We start from the raw sequence: 17,494 nt of genomic DNA on the forward strand, positions 1-17,494 counted from the left end.
AAGCGCTGTCACCGACGTCGGGTGGTGTCTTGGCGAGATGTAGGGCAGGAGAGATGTGAGTGGCAAGGCGGCCGTCTGCCTAGCCGGCGACAAGTGAGGTGGTGAAAGAAAAGCGGAGGCATGGAAGTGGAGCAACGAAGGCCTGCCTCGCCGCTGAATGACGGCTGTTGGAGCAGACCGGTGGCGAGCAAGTGCGTACCTAGCCATGTAATCTGTTTGCAGCAAGTGCCGAGTTGCAGAGATAGTTCTGAAACAAGGATGGAGTTGCAAGAACGTGAAGTAGGTGAAGGTGACGCCTGACCGTCCGATCAACAACAGATCGAACACTCACGGAGACGGACGACACGCGCGGAAAGATCCACCGGGTGACCACAAGCTTTTCCCTTTTGGGTGGGGCGCCGCTACGCGTTCGCCGACGGATGTGTTAGAAACATCCGTCACTCGGAGAGCCGTTTGATTAGACACTTGACAGCCGCCGGATGCAACCATCACCCGCAATTGACCAGGTTGTTACTTCCTGCAACAGACGTTCTGTTTCAGAAACATAATCCCCTGTACGCCGCCATCCAGACACAACCCCGCCCATTACTTCCTGCAACAAGACTCGTGTTGCGAACCTAATTCCTGCAACACAACCCAGTTGCAAAATTTATTCTCCTTTTTTCTGCAACAAGACTCTTGTTGTGAACCTAATTCCTGCAACAAGTGCAACAAGACCCCAGATGCAAAATTTATTCTCCTTTTTCCTGCAACAAGACTCTTGTTGCGAACCTAATTCCTGCAACAAGATGTCAGTTGCAAAATTTGCAATATCTACAACCTCTTCTTTGTATTCTTCCAAAAGACCATTGTTGCAAAATTTGCAGCAGCATCTCTTACCTCTTCTCTGTATTCCTGCAACAAACCCCTTGTTGCAATTTTACCCAACAAAGAACATGATGCAGAAAACTTCACCTCGTCCCAGCCGCCATTACAATAACACCATTGTTACAGGAACTGATGCTGCATGCGATACTGACGTTTGCAGCTGACCTTGAGGAAGCGGCAGTCATGCCTATCCACACCAGTGCTCCTCCAGGACGGTGACACAGTGCTCCGGCAGTGGCGTGCCTCATAGAGGAAAGAGGGAAAGGAGGAGGGAGGAGAAGAGGACGGGCGCGGGTGGCGGAGCAACAACATTTGGTTTGATGCAGTGGAGGTGGAAGAAGAGGTTGGGAAAGAAAGATGTGGATGGGATCTGTTTGTTGGAGATAAAAAATAAAAATTAGAGCGGTGGTGCAGGCTCACGTGGGCACGTGGCGCACAGAAAAGACGCGGCGTTTAGCATTGGATCCGTAGGATGATTAGAATCTTTCCCCTTTTGGGTGATGCTCAAAAAAAAAAATTGCCGGGCCGACAGGTCCGAGCCCGAGGCACGACGGGACCGTGCGACGCTGGTCCCACCCGGCGTGATAAGTCTCATCATTGGCCGCGAATCAGATACGGAGGCAAGTAGTAAAAGTCAACGCCATTTCCGAATACGGAGGCAGGATACGGGGCTGGCTGCACAGATAAAAGGACGCCCGCTGGGAGGGAGGGCTCTGTTTCTTGTCTGTCCCTGCGTTTCGACCTCGCTGCCCGTCCACTTTCGACCTTCGCAACCGCGCCTTCGCCGCTCGGCGCCTCTCCGGCCTACCCACCTCCCGTCAGAGTTTTGGTCCTAATCCTCAAAGGAAACCAATATCGTGGGTTGCTCCCCCCAGATCTCTGCCTCCGCGGCGAGTGGGGAATAAGAGGAGCCGCCGCCGCCGGCCGGCACCTCCGCTCCGCAGGTTGCCTCTGCTCTCTAATCCTATTATTACTTTCCTCTTTGCCCCCACTTCTTTTTTAGTTACGGGCGGCGGAGAAAGATGCGATTTTTCTGATGCACGCGACACTACTTACTGATTCTTAGTTTCAGACAAAATTCAGTTTACGCATACTTACATTATTATCTCAAGTCCCTATTAACCCTCTTGACTCTTGTTCCCCAACGTTCCTCAATGTTCTTTTCAGCACTGGAATGGGGAACTATCTGACGAGTAGAATAACGGCAGAGAAGCATGCCCATGTCAAGCAGACATCCAAGAATCGCAATGGGAGGCCTGGCCTTAAATTTCATGACCTTCCAGAGGTATGTTGATTTTGCCTTTCAACTTGTCCGTCAGGGTAAATAGATTTCTCTACTTAAACTTGTCTTCTCCTTTTGCTCAAGGATGTACTGTGCACAATTTTATCGAACAGTTTTGCTAGAACTCATCTAGATGAGATTTAATTTGGTCTCATTCACCTTTTATAGCCATTGGATGTGGTGCTATAAGATGCGTGTGTGCTGACGTGGGTTGTATCTGTTCTTGTTTTCCAGGTGAATGAGACCAAATTACGTCTCATCTAGATGAGTTCTAGGTACTCCCTTATCGAAATTACCTGCAAAAGAGGCTGTTCGGACCAGTGTTTTGTCGACTGACTGGAGATGTACATGGACAGCTTGCCCCAGACTAAGCTTTGGTGTCGATGATGTAAGTAAGAATGCGAAAAGGAAACACCAGCACACCCAGATGTTTATCGACCGTGTTAATGCGGTTTTGACCAAGCACAGCGGCAGGGCTCTTGACCAACTTGAGATTAAATTTATATTCGAGGCCAAGCTTGTTGATCACCTCAATAATTGGATTAGATTTGCTATGTCAGCCCACACAAAGAGTCTAGCTTTTGATTTGGCGCCACCGGACAATTTTCCCAAATATGGGGATCATTACAGATTCCCATTTGAACAATTTACAGACAAGAAAAGTGTATCCTGTCTAGCGTGTCTTCAACTCAGCTTTGTATGTTTCGAACCACCTCCTGCCAATTTCATAGGTTTCCCAAACCTAAGAAAGCTTCATCTCCATGTACTCAAGACCACTAGGCAGGATCTTGAGAGTATCTTGTGCAGTTGTGTTAATCTTGAATGGCTGAGCTTACTCAGATGCCATCTCAAGGATCAAATGAAGGTGGTTCGGCGGCCATTGTCCCACCTGCACTACTTGAAAGTCGTGCACTGTGATATAACCAAGATAGAGTTCAATGCTCCAATGCTCTCCACCTTTGTTTATGATGGACCATACATACCTATTACCCTCCATCATGCTGCGAAGCTGGAAAATGCAACAATTAGGTTCCTCGGCGCAGTTTTTCAGCATTGTATCGCGTCACTCCTCAATGGGCTACCAGATGTACACAACCTGACACTGCATCTTGGAATGCAAGAGCTTGAGGTATTTTATTACCGGGACAATTTTATAGTTATGGCAGTCACGTAATCTTGCAATAACCTTTGTTGTTTTATCTTTCAGGCCCGGTGGATGTTAAATAGCCCTCGTGTGTTTTCTCACCTTAGGCATGTGCAAATACTGTTGATTATACATTATGAAGAATATGACAAAATCCTCTACTTAGTTTCTTTTTGAAGGGTTGCTCCGTTCATTGAAAAGTTGGAAGTACATGTGAGTAATGCTCTCAATAGTTTTCCCCCCTTTGTCAGCCATTATTTTCAGTTTGCATGTAGGTGGTAGCAAGAAATCCTACTAATCTTGATGACTTTTGCAGTTTCATGATATTGGCACTTTGCGGTTTGCATCCGATGGACCTTTGAGACAAGAAATGCCACCGTGTGAAGATAAATTTGTTAATCTGAAGGACGTTCGAGCTACAGGATTCAGAGGGGCACGCGGCCAAGCTGAATTCCTTATGCACGTGGTTGAAAATGCTCCTGCAATAGAGGTCGTGACTGTAGATACAGCTCAAAGGCTAACTGATGCTTGGGATCCAGATGAACCAATTCCTAGACTAGATAGTGCTGCTCTTGATATGGTTAGAGCTCCCCTCCTTAAGACACTCCCACCGAATGCAAAACTTTCACTTATTTAAGGCAGACTTGCATCTGTTGCATATATGTAGCTTCCGAAAGTAGAGTAAATCTGGCATGTAATTTCTCTTTAATTGTTAAATTAGTTATCATCAACTGTGTCTACTGTGTCTGCATCTTACTCCGTTGATTCGTTTCGGGATACAAAGGGGGAAATAGCGCTACGAGAGAAGAACTACAAGTACGAGTTTTTGGCTAGGAAGTTCCCACCGCAGCTCATATGGCAGAGGGTAAGGGGCTGTTTGAATGGGAGCCCAGAGCTGCCTTGCGGCCAAATTATTTGGTCACCCTTTCAGATTCTGCAGCAACCTGTGGGCGAGTCCCTGGCGGCCAATTCCAGCGCCAAAATTTTGGCAAGCCCTTGTTTTGGTAGGGCTGGCATGGGCACAAACTTAAAAGCATCTACGGTCGGGCGTCTCAAACCCGCCTCATATGCCCGGGCGGGTCATCAGGTGACCCGGGTGGGTCATCAGGTTACTGATCGGTCGCGAAAATTTGACCCGGACGAATGCCTCAAACGACCGGATTGACCGGCACCCCTCATATCCAACCTAAATATAAGTGGATATGGGGCGACCGGGCGCGTCCGTCACGTCCGACTGACGTCGGGGTCTCACGCGGAATCGCCCGGAAACCCCACGGTCCGAAACTCGTCTCCACCATCGGACCGATGTCGCCGCGTGGCGCTGCTCCGGCGGGCCACGTAGTGACTAGCCCGTCTGTTTAAGCCAACCACCGACACCGAAACTTTACCCTCCACATTTTCCTCCGCTCGTTCGCCGCCGTCGCCACTTTTCACTCCCCGCCCGCCACCACTAGTAGCCATGCCCTTAGGTCGCCGGATAAGGGGCTACTCATTTCTAACGCTGGAGCGTCGACTGCAGCTCCTTGAGCAGATCTAGGCAAGGCATGAAGCCCGGATTGCCGCGGGGCTACCTCCGGATGCAGTGGATCCGGAGGAGGAGTTGGAGGAGGAGGAGGAGGAGGAGGGGAAGGAGGAGGAGGATGTGGGGGACGCTGGGGACGCGGATCTGCGAGCGTAGCAGTAGGCCATCTTCGATTCCCTTCGCTCGGAGTCGGATGCGGAGGTGCGACGCCGTCGTCGGTAGGAGATGGAGGCGCAGCACGCCGTGAAGGAGGAGATGTTCACCTACATGGACGAGGTGGAGCAGGAGGAGGAGCCGGAGCCCTCCTATGCGCCCGTCCACCTGGCACCCTGCGCTGACGCTGTCGACATCTTCGACGACAAAGATTAGCTAGGGTAGTACATACTATGTAGTACGTAGGATTTTTTTTTTGCATGCTTTGTATGGATTTAGGGGGTGAAATATGAGAGATTCAGATGCATTGAGGCGTGACCAATCACTATCTATGGACGCGCCCGGTGGTGTCTGCGGGCGCTTGAGGAATCGGGTTTTTCAAGTCTGGTTGTAGATGCTCTAGTGAGTTTTAAAGAGCCTAATTTTCAAATTTGGGCAAGTCAATTTTTCCTAAACATTGATTCTTTTGTCAAGATTCGTGTTTATGTTTTTTCTTGTTTTGTTTCATGGCTTTTTAGGCTGATTTTTGACTTGCCTGGAGTAAGTCAATTTTTTCTTAGGCTGGATTTTTGACTTACCCATGTTTAGGGTAAGTCAGTTTTTTCTGGAATGTACGCTAGGCTTTACTTAATCAGAGGCAACATTAACAGGTATTACATTTGTATGGTTGGGATTGTCTAGCCAAATGTGTCTCCTAAGAGCATCTACAGTTACATATGACAAATATGGTCCCTCAAATGTTCAGGGACGCATTTGGGCGCGTCGCGCGGGCAGTGACTAAACACACCTTAAATTTCACTTGTTGCATCCGAACATCTTATATTAGATTCTTAAATTCATACAAAGACATGCAAATGAAATAACCTACTAACTATGTCGATCACCTAGCTACTCATCATTGGAGATGTCGACGATCTTCGTGCCCGGCTCTAGCAGCATGGACAACAGCTGTAGCTCTGGCTCCTCCGGTTGCTCCGCTCCGGCCTCCTCTGACTGTATCTCCGCATCGAGTTCAAGGAAGAGCGTGTCAGACTCCGCCTACTCCCGCCGGAGGAACGCCCGGTTGGCCTTCACATAGGCCTCATCCTGGATGGACTCCAGGATGGCCTGCTACTCCGCCATCTCGTCGTACTAAGCAACGGCGAACTTTGCCTCCGCCTGCTCCATGTTTAATGCCGACACCTGCTGCTCCGCCTCCTCCACCTCCATTGGTGCCAGCTCCTCCTCCTCCTCCTCCAACTGCCCCTCCTCCTCCTCCAGCTCTAGCGAGTCCGGAGGCAGCCTGACAACGATGCAGGCTGCACGCGCCGCTTGTCTCGTCCGTATCTCCTACTGGATCTCGGCGTGGCACTCCGGCGTGAGCATTGTGTAGTACATGATCTTAGTTCGGAGCGTGGGCAGAGTGCTGGAGCGGGAAAGGGAGGAGATGGATGGGCTCGGACTCGCGGCGCGGAGAGGGAGGGGGGGGGGGTGGATGGACTAGGGTTGTGGGACTCTGTCCGGCTTAAATAGGCCGATTTGCTCTCGGGCGGCGAGCCGGAGCGGCGCCACACGGCGTTCACACCACGACGACGTAGGAGGTGTCCGTCGGACCGCCGTATTTCCGGACGAGTTCGTGTGGGACCCCTTCGTCGGTCCTACATGGCGGGCGTGCCCGGGCGTCTTCATATCATCCCATATTTGGATTGGATATGGAAGGTGCCGGTCAGCCCGAGCGTCTGAGACTTGTTTAAAGAGCCCGTCCGGGTCAAAAAAACATGACCGAACAGTGATCGGGCGGCCCGCCCGAACGTATGTGACGGGTTTGAGGCGCCTGCCTGTAGAACCTAGCCAACTTATGAGCCTAAAAGTTTGTAGCTTGAAATTCATGTACAAAAGAGCATGAATGAAAGGATTTCTCCATCTACTTGATCTCTTTGATAATACCCTCGTAAGAACCTCCAATGCCTTCATGAATATCTAACTAGTATCTAAGCTCCCATGAAATCGAGCGCTATGAGTAACTGCGTATTCGAGTTGATCTCCCATCGCTCATGTGTGTGCAAGCTTTCAAACGGTCTGTCTGGTTCGGCTCGAACATGCATGCACGCTGGTGGTCTATCTTCTTTTTGTGAGACACACGCTGGTCTTCTATCTAGGTCGGTGCGCTCCCAGCACTCTTGTAAAGGCCCAACAGGGCCCAAGCTATGAGAGAAGAAACCCAACCTGCAGTCGACCACAGAAAGGTGCCTCTCGGTGGCAATTTCGGGAGCAACTAGTTAGCGAGCGCTTCTTCGGAAGTCTTGCAACAATTAGCGTCACTTGACGCACTTTCAGCCATTCGCTATGTGTCGCGCTCTGGATGCTTTTTTTGGATTTTTTTTATTTTTCCGCACGCCTTTTCGGCTTTTCAAACGGTTTTTTCGATGTTTTGGTTTTCCTCCGGTTTTCTTGAGCTTTTCGATAAAAAAATATTTCAAAAAAAAATCTTAAAAAGAACGCGTTTTCTTTCTTTTTTTTCGCGAAAGTCACGGTTTTATTTTCACGAGAGACACAGTTGTGCTTTAGCGAGAGTCACGGCCGTGCCTTTCGGCAGTGGCGGAGCTTCATGGGGGCCAACCTGGGCCATGCCCCCCCCCCAGCTCACAAGAAACCATGCATATGTTTCTTTGTATTAGGCCTATTTTCCATCAAAAATAAGCTGAAATTTGTTATGTTTGCCCCCCCTTCAGTACATGCCCCCCCCCATGATTTGGGCTCAAGCTCCGCCACTGCCTTTCGGAAACGGAAAAAAGTATGTTTATTATTTTTATTTCTTTCGCGAGAGTCACAGTTTTGCTTCCGCGAGAGGCACGGTTGTGCTTTCGCGAGAGTCACGGCCGTGCCTCTCAGAAAGGGAAAAACAAAACACATTTTCTGTTTTTTTTCTTTCGCGAGAGTCACGGTTTTGTTTCCGCAAGAGACACGGTTGTGCTTTCGCGAGAGTCACGGCCGTGCCTCTCGGAAAGGGAAAAAAATATGCGTTTTCTGTTTTTTTCTTTCGCGAGAGTTACGGTTTTGCTTCTGCGCGATGCATGGTTGTGCTTTCGCGAGAGTCACGGCCGTGCCTCTCGGAAACGAAAAAAAACGCGTTTTCTGTTTTTTTTTCTTTCACGAGAGTCACGGTTTTGCTTCCACGAGAGGCACGGGGTGTGATTTCGCGAGAGGTACAGGCGTGCCTCTTTCGGAAAAGGAAAAAACTGTGCTCCCGGTTTGGTTTTTTCACCCGTTTTTTTTCATTCGGTTTTTTCATGAAAAAAGTTCGTCAAAACCTAGCAATATGGGATCTAGTTTTGAATATCTTGACACGAGGAATCCAATGGTGAAAACGGTTCAAGAATTGGATGCACCATTTAAAAGATAAAATGTTGAATAAACTGATCTACGAAAAAAGGAAAAACTCACAGGTTGCGACAAGTGTTCTTTGCAACGAGTACTTCATAATTAGTGATTTCGGGCAATTGCTATTTGGCGCCTGGTTTTTACTGTTTGCGCTAACCGGCCCATATTTCTTTTTTTTTGAATGTTGGCAGTTGACTGCCAAATTCATTGATCAGAAGGGGAACAAGTACAAAGACAAGCCCGAGAAGGGCAGGCCGAGAAGAACAGCCAAGAAGAAAAAAAAGAAAGCGAGGCAAGAAAGCTACTACTCAGCCAGGATCAAAAGGGAGGCCCGCACCAGCCATGTTCCAAAGGCGAATTTCATCCTTGATCATGCGAACAAGAGCCGCTTTCGGTAGTGTCTCCTGCTGAAATATTCGCCTGTTCCTCTCTCGCCACAGCTCCCAGGCAATCAACTGAATAAGCGACAGGGTTCCTTTCCTTCGCTCATCCGCTGCCTGATGGACGCAACTGGTCATCCGGTCTTTGAGGCCAAAGGATCCATCCCAGGTTGCAGGATTGAGAGAAGGATAGCAAGCGAGCGTGGAAATGGAATTCCAGATATCCTTGGACCACCAGCAGTCAACAATGAGGTGGAAGGGGGTCTCTAAATTCCTCATGCAGAAGGGGCAAAAGTAATTGTTTTCCCATCCATGCCTAAGGAGAGCATCCGCCGTCAGAATTTTACCCAAGATAGCAGTCCAAATAAAGAAGCGACATTTTGCAGGTGCCCATGCATCCGAAATAAGCTTATAACCATCCATGGGAATTGATCCCTCGAACTGGACCAAGTATGCCGAGCTGGCAGAGTATTTGCCATCCTGCGATAGTCTCCAACTAATCGTGTCATGTTGGTCATGCTGCAGCTGGACTGCCTCCAGCAAGCTTGCGAGCGCGGTCAGCTCGGGGATCATATGCTCCGTCAATCCCTTGGCTAGGTCGGCAAGCCACGTTTCATTTGTCAGCGCCTCCCTGACAGATCGGTTCTTCCGCATTGATATACTGTATAATGTTGGCGCGATCGACTTGGGGCATTGGCCTTTTAACCAGCGGTCATTCCAGAAATTGGTCCGTGCCCCATCCCCAATGGTGATACTGGTTGCCATTGAGAAAAGCTCCTGCTCGACAGAATCACATGGAAGCGGGCCTTGCGCCCATGGTCTGTCCGGTTCGCGCCATGCCAGCCACATCCATCTCAACCTTAAGGCGAGGCCAAATTTTCCAAAGTCCATGACTCCCAGACCACCTAAGTGCTTTGGACGGCACAGCAGGCTCCAGGCCACCCTACAGTGGCTGCCACTACATGTATCCTCTCCGGTCCAGAGCCAAGCACGACAAATTTGTGTCATGCACTTGAGGACCCAAGCCGGCAGCCGGTGCACTGCCATCATGTAGACTGCTAGTGAAGCGAGATTTGATTTGAGCAGTACAAGTCGCCCACTTTTTGCCATCAGACCCCCTTTCCATAATGGTAGCTTGTTCCCAAATTTGAGAACCAGAGGTTCCAGATCCACTTTGGTTAGATTTCTGAGCGACAGGGGCATCCCAAGGTACGTGGTCGGGAACTGCTGGATTGGAATACTAAGCGGCGCCAGAATGCGCGACAGCGCCGAAGCATCACAACGGATGGGCAGAGCCATGCTCTTGCTGGCATTAGTGCGTAGTCCAGAGACATTGGCAAAGCAGTCGAGCAGCAGCTTAACCATACGCGCATCACTTTCGGAGGGGTTCATGAAAAGCGCGACATCATCCGCATAGAAGGAGCAATGCATGAGGCGTCTACGGCTAGGCAACTTCGACAGCACCCCTTCCTCAGTTGCTAGGCTCATCATGCGCTGGAGGGGATCCATTGCAAGGATGAACAAGAATGGGGAGACTGGGTCTCCCTGCCTTAGACCTCTACGGTGGAGAATGTCGTCTGATTGCTGACCATTTATGAGTACCCGCGAAGAAGATGTGCGCAAGAGCATAGCAATCCATTCTCGCCAACGCTGCCCGACCCCTCTGGCCCGCAGCATATCCAGGATATATTACCAAGAGACGGAGTCAAAAGCCTTGGCGATGTCTAGCTTCAGCAGAACAACCAACTTCTTAGTCTTGTGTAGGTACCTTGCTGTGTTTTGGACGTAGAGGAAGTTTTCCTGAATACAACGGTGCTTAATGAAGGCACTTTGGCAGTGATCAACCAGCTCATGCAACTTAGGAGCGAGCCGCCGAGCAATCAGCTTAGTGAAAATTTTCACCAAGCTGTGCACCAAAGAGATTGGCCTAAAATCCGACAGGTTGTCCGCTCCATATTTTTTCGGGATGAGCACAATGAAAGCCTTGTTTACTTGGGCCAGCCCTCTACTGTCCATTCGGTGCAACTGATGCAGGGCCGCAAGCACATCTAGCCTAATAATCTCCCAACAATGCTTAAAAATCCTCCAGAAAAACCATCCGGCCTTGGTGCCTTATCTGACGACATGTCGTCTATGGCCTGCTTAACCTCCTCGAGGGAGAATTCACCCTCAAGATCTGATAGGTCCACATGATCTAAATCCAACTCATCCCAATCAAGCGCCGCAGTGGGTCTTTGAGCAGTCCCAAAGATGTTTAGGAAGTGTTGATGAGCCAACTCTGTCATGGCCGCATTACTGGAGACTGCTCCATTCACTCCATGTAGCACATGTATCGTGTTTCGATTATGTCGTGCATTGGCCTTCCGCTGGAAGAACCTCGTGTTGGCATCGCCGGCCCTCAACCACAAAATGCGGCTCCTTTGACGAAGCTTAATTTTAAGTAGCACCACGAGCCCCAATGATCTGGATTTAAGCTTAGCCCGAAGGTCACGCTCTTCTGGTGATAAACTTCTGTAGTCCTGCGCGGCGTCAAGCTGCAGATTCAGCTCGTTGACCAGGTGCATCTGCTTATGGATGTCACCAACAGTGGATTTGCTTCATTCACGCAATGCTTTGCTTAGATGCCAAAGCTTGAAATTCAAGGCAGCAATGGGGCATCTACCACCGACTGGAACAGCCCATGATTGAGCGACAACCTCCTTGAAACGATCAATGAATAGCCAGTAAGATTCAAAGCGAAACCTCCTGTTGGTTTTCAGAATCTCATGGCAGTGATCCGAAACCGAGGAGGCCTGCGGGAGCACCTTAGCAGCAGGGAACAGGAGCTCCCAATCAACATTCGCAAAGGCCCGGTCAAGGCGCACAAGGGTAGGCGAATCTTGTTCATTGCTCCATGTGAATTTCCTTCCAATCAGAGGCAATTCATGAAGACTAGATCTATTCAGCGAGCGATGGAATTTGTTCATCCAACGACGGCAAATTCGGTCGTTGTTCTTATCTCTAGGATCCGTGATCATGTTGAAGTCTCCTATCACGATCCATGGGCCTGATATGGAATTGTGCACATCCGCCAGCTCATTCAGAAAACTCTGCTTACGAACATACTCCCTCTGTTCCGAAATGTAGGTCGTTTAACGATCTGTAGTACAAAATTTCCTAGGCTACGAAATTTCTCGAGTTTCCCATTCTACCCCTCTTCTCGTGCCCACCGACACGTTCCCCTCTCTCTCGCGCGACGCCGCCCACCACTCGCTCCCCTCCACTCGTCTCTCTCTCGCGCGCGACATGCCCTCTCTCTCTCCCTCTCGCCGGCATCTTGCTCCGCACCGCCGCCTAGCTCACCGCTCCCCACGCGCCGCCGCCTAGCTTACCGCTCCCCACGCGCCGCCCTCTCCTACTCCGGCAACGCGGTGCTGGGCGAGGAGTAGATGCAGAAAGCTGCCATTTTTATGCGCCGGCAACACGCTGCTGGGCGAGGAGGACGTGCGCACTGGCGCTAGATCTGAGTGCGCCGGCAGTCGATCTGCTTTGAGGCTTGAAGGAGGCGCTGAACCGGCCCGGGCGTGAAGACGGCGGCGTGGGGAGCTGGAGCACGAGCGGGAGGAGCTGGAGCCGCATCTGGATGTCGCCGTGATGATGAGCCGCATCTGGACGTCGTCGTAGATGGCCAGGGCTTTAATCTGGAGCTCATTTAACTTGGCCAGGGCTTAAATCTGGAGCTCCATGGCGTTCCACAAGCGCGGCGGCCAGGCAATACTCCACTTGTACTGCATCAAGGTCTGACCACCGTCTCCTCTTTGATTAACTGAAATCATTTACTGTAGGACTTGCAAGCAGCTGTGCTTGCAAGCAGTAGCCCTTCTCTCTTATTCTCATTTCTCTCATCTCAAGCAGTTAAAAACTTTAATTAATTAAAACTACTTAACACAAAATTAAATGAAACTTTTCAAACAAAAATGATCATATATATATGGACTAAAGTTTCAGTATAGTTCCAAGCACAGTAAAGTTTCAGTAATGTTATGGAGTACTGAATTTTGCAATTTTGGTTCTCTGTAATTTTGCAATATTGCTTGCAGTCAGTATTGCTTTAATCTGTGAAAATTGGAGTAGCATTATTGCTTGCTTTGTAGTGCATTTTTGCTAGGGACCTGATACTCCATAGTCCATAGTAGTGCATTTTTTCTGCAACCTAAACTGGAGTAAACTAGAGTAGGACCTGATACATTTAAGCCATTTGCTAGCACTTCTTGCAGCAGTACAGTAGCATGTGAGCACTTCTTTCAGGAGTATGTTGGAGCTACAAGTAGGACTTACTGTTATAGTAGGACGTGCTCTCTTCTTCTTGATAGGACCGTGTACAAGAGCTGCGACTACGACTACGACGACTCCGGACTCCATTCCGAAAGATTGCCACCGAGTAGAGATGCTTGGTGCCACTGTTAACAGCAAGTCGCGGCTCTTACTCATAGCAACTGTTAACAGCAAGTGCTGATCATAGTAAAAGATTAAAGAAACTTGAGGAATGAGTATTTTTTTAATGATGCTTCTTGTGCCATATTTTCCCAGGAATGAGTACTTCAAACGCTGGTAGCATCAGCAGCACCAAAGGGTAGCTTCAGGTTCTCTCCTGGCCATGGAGCCATGGGCTGTGAATATTAAGCACGAAACAGGGGTCTCCTTTCCTCTTAAGCAGAGTAAGTACTCCATTATGATGCAAATTGTTGGAGTATCTTTCTAAAATTTTGAAAAGGAATCAAGACCTACAGTTTTACTCTATTTGGCATTCTTTCTGTATACATACATTTGGCATTCTTGTTCAAATTATCAGTTCAAATTTAGTGATATCTCTGAATTATACTCCATCAGTACTGCCAAATTCAGTTAACTTGTTCACATTATTTGTTGAATTGTCGGCAACAAACATCTGAATCAAATGCAGGCAGCAGCTCCGGTTGAGGAGATGAACCTGGGCCGCAGCCGAGCCCAGCAGCAGGTCGAGGAAGAGCCTCCACCTGGGCATGCACGGGCCAGGAGGAGCTCCTGGACGTGGGAGAGGAGGAGCGCCTGGGCTGGAGGTGGAGGCGCCTGGACCTGGGCGCAGTCGCCGGATGTGGGAGCGCCTGGACCTGAGCGCAGTCGCCGGATGTGGGGGTCCCTGGACCTGGGCGCAGTCGCCGGATGTGGGGGTCCCTGGACCTGGGCGCAGTCGCCGGATGTGGGGGCGCCTGGACCTGGGCGCAGTCGCCGGAGGTGGGGGCGCCTGGGACCTGGGCACAGTCGCCGGATGTGGGAGGAGGTGGCGATGGAGGGCGGAGGTGGGGGTGGAGGGCGAGGGCGGAGGTGGGCGTGGAGCTGGAGGGCTGAAGGTAGAAGACGACGCAGGCTTCAAATTCAAATTGGGGGTAGTATGGTCCTTTTGCACGATTTCACCTGGTCGGAACAAGGTCGCCAGCGACCTACATTTCGGAACGGAGGGAGTAGTTGTGAGGCCCATAAACAGTGGTAAGAGACCACGGGGGGCTGGCACCGGAAGGAGTGAACGTGGCCGTGATTGAGAAATTGCGCACAGTAATTGAAGACGCAACAAAACTGCTCGAACGCCAGCAGAGCAGGACCCCCCCACGGGTGCCATCCGCCGGAAGAGTCGTGTGGCGGCCGAACGCAGGTCCTGCGATTTCAAGGATGTCGGCATCGCAGACAGCAGCGAGCTTTGATTCCTGCAGACAAACGATCGAGCAGGAGAGTTGCTCTAACATGGCGCGAACTGCAGCCCGTCTCGCTCGATTATTCAAGCCTCGCACATTCCAGCTAGCTAGAGAAAGAGGATTACTCATGAGGAAATCAAATAAGCAACGAGGCAAGGTCTGGCCAAAGCAGGCCAAGGTAGGAACGATACACAGGGAGCACAAGGCCTCCCCCGGCAGCCAAAAGGGCGCACACAAACAGATGACATAAAGTTCAGATGGAAGCAAAACATTTCTCTGTTTTCTAAAACTCTAAGAAAAACTTCAGAAACTGCGCAAGATAGGGTTTGAACCGCGCATCACTGGTTTTCAGTAATGGACGGCTAACCAACCAGACCACCTCGTTAGTTGTGCCAACATACACGTTTTTAATCCATTTCTTCCTTCCTCTTTTTTCTTTATTCCTTTTTTCCATTTTCTCTGTCCTTTTCTTCTTTCTTTTTCCAAGTTCGTAATTGATTTCTTCAAATAGATGAACTTATTTTTAGAATCCATGTATTGATTTTTCTTGAAACTCGTGAACCTTTTTTCAAATTGATGAACCTTTTTCAAAATCGGTGAACTTATTTTTCAATTTTGATGAACTTTTTCATTTTTGTGAACCTTTTCTCAAATTTTTGATGAATTTTTTTTTTAAAATTTATCCATTTTTTAAAAACTGATTAGTTTTTATTTTCAAAATCAATGAACTTTTTAAAATTTAGGTGAACATTTTCTAAATCCGGTGAACTTTTTAATTCAAATTGGTGAACTACTTTCATTGTTCGATGAACATTTTTTGAAAATTGACGAACTCTTTTGAATTTGTGAACTTTTATTTTAATACATGAACTTTTTTGATTTTGTGAACTATTTTTGGAATACACGATTTTTTTGGATGTGCATGAACTCAATTTTGTAATATGTGCACATGTTTTCAAATAATTGGAAAATATAAACACTATAGTGTAATGCGAAATTAATAGTGCGTCTACGTTTCTATTCTTTTAAAATATTCACGCTGTAAAGAATCACTAGAATTTAGGTGGTCAAGTGGTTAGCCCCGTTGGTTTGTAAGCCACTGCTGCGGGCGCTGGCTAGCTTGCGCGGAGTTGAAGGCGCGCAATAGGACCTCCCCCTCTCGGTGCCTCCCCCTGCCGCTGCGGCTCGCCCCCAGCCGTCGCAGTCGCCCCGGCCATCCAAAGGGCATGGCTATGGATGGATTTGGAGCTCCGTGCAAGGAAGGATTCTTAGTGAGACCTTCCTCCTTGACTCTCCATCTCAATCCCATGAAATCGAGCCCTATGAGTAACTGCATATTCGAGTTGATCTCCCATCGCTCATGTGTGTGCAAACTTCGAACATGCATGCACGCTGATGGTCTATCTTTTTTTTGTGAGACACGCTGGTCTTCTATCTAGGTCGGTGCATTCCCAGCACCCTTGTAAAGGCCCATCAAGGCCCAAGCTATGAGAGAAGTCTTCAAACAGTAACGATTAAGTACTTCAGCACAGAAATGAGGAAATGGAAGGGTTGAGGAAATAGAACCAGTAGCTCGGTGAAGACAGTTATTTGGTAGAACAGTTCCAACTGCTATGACAGTCGTACGTCTGGTTGGAGCAGCTAGGTATTTAAACCTGAGGACACACAGTCCTCACCGTATCATCCTTGAGCTAAGGTCACACGGACCTCGCCCAACCACTCGTGGTAAGTCTTCAAGTGACTTCCAAACCTTCACAGACTCGGTCACTCGGCGATCCACAATTTCCTGTTGGATGCTCTAGACCATGATGCCTAACTGTTTGGAGGATGCACAGTCCTCAAAGGTAACAAGCGTTGGTTCCACACAGGAACAATCTCTTCAGTGATGCTCAATCACTTTGGGTTTGTAGGTGTTTGCATTTGGGTTTTCCTCACTTGATGATTTCCGCTCAAAGTCTTCGGAGGATGGGATGCTCTCAATGACAAGTGTCAATTTCTTTCGGAGCAACTGATACATCCATTTTGCATCATGCTTTTATATCGATATTTATTGCATTATGGGCTGTTATTACATATTATGTCACAATACTTATGCCTATTCTCTCTTATTTTACAAGGTTTACATAAAGAGGGAGAATGCCGACAGCTGGGATTCTGGGCTGGAAAAGGAGCAAATATTAGAGACCTATTCTGCACAGCTCCAAAAGTCCTGAAGCTTCACGGAAGTTATTTTCAGAATATATAAAAAATACTGAGCGCAAGAAGTACCAGAGGGGGCCACTCACCAGCCACGAGGGTGGGGGGCGCACCCCCCTGCCTCGTGGGCCCCCTGATGGCCCTCCGATGCCCATCTTCTGCTATATGGAGTCTTTCATGGAGAAAAAAAATCATAAGCAAGCTTTCGGGACGAGACTCCGCCGCCACGTGGCGGAACCAATATAAGGCTCTGGCGAAGCTGTTCTGCCGGGGACACTTCCCTTTGGGAGGGGGAAATCATCACCATCGTCATCACCAACGATCCTCTCATCGGAAGGGGGTCAATCTCCATCAACATCTTCACCAGCACCATCTCCTCTCAAACCCTAGTTCATCTCTTGTATCCAATTCTTGTCTCTAAGTCTGGTATTGGTACCTGTAGGTTGCTAGTAGTGTTGATTACTCCTTGTAGTTGATGCTAGTTGGTTTACTTGGTGGAAGATCATATGTTTAGATCCTACATGCACATTAATACCCCTCTGATTATGAACATGAATATGCTTTATGAGTAGTTACGTTTGTTTGTGAGGACATGGGAGAAGTCTTGCTATTAGTAGTCATGTGAATTTGGTATTCGTTCGATATTTTGATGAGATGTATGTTGTCTCTCCTCTAGTGATGTTATGTGAACGTTGACTACATGACACTTCACCATTATTTGGGCCTAGAGGAAGGCATTGGAAAGTAATAAGTAAATGATGGGTTGCTAGAGTGGCAGAAGCTTAAACCCTAGTTTATGCGTTGCTTCGTAAGGGGCTGATTTGGATCCATATGTTTCATGCTATGGTTAGGTTTACCTTAATACTTTTGTTGTAGTTGCGG

The 17,494-nt window shown here is 48.7% G+C and overlaps 2 long non-coding RNA genes across 2 annotated transcripts; both read left to right on the forward strand.

Moving 5' to 3' along the window:
• Positions 1-1,319: 1,319 nt before the first annotated feature.
• LOC123106407 (uncharacterized) lies at positions 1,320-4,024 on the forward strand. Its single transcript, XR_006451321.1, has 5 exons — positions 1,320-1,811; positions 2,035-2,152; positions 2,384-3,278; positions 3,357-3,506; positions 3,610-4,024. It is a non-coding gene; the product is annotated as an uncharacterized lncRNA (long non-coding RNA).
• Positions 4,025-11,919: 7,895 nt separating this feature from the next.
• Positions 11,920-14,123, forward strand: LOC123106409 (uncharacterized). Its single transcript, XR_006451322.1, has 3 exons — positions 11,920-12,485; positions 13,278-13,405; positions 13,651-14,123. It is a non-coding gene; the product is annotated as an uncharacterized lncRNA (long non-coding RNA).
• The last annotated feature ends 3,371 nt before the right edge of the window (positions 14,124-17,494 follow it).

Source organism: Triticum aestivum, chromosome 5A (genome assembly GCF_018294505.1).
Source record: "Triticum aestivum cultivar Chinese Spring chromosome 5A, IWGSC CS RefSeq v2.1, whole genome shotgun sequence".
NCBI classification, from domain to species: domain Eukaryota; kingdom Viridiplantae; phylum Streptophyta; class Magnoliopsida; order Poales; family Poaceae; genus Triticum; species Triticum aestivum.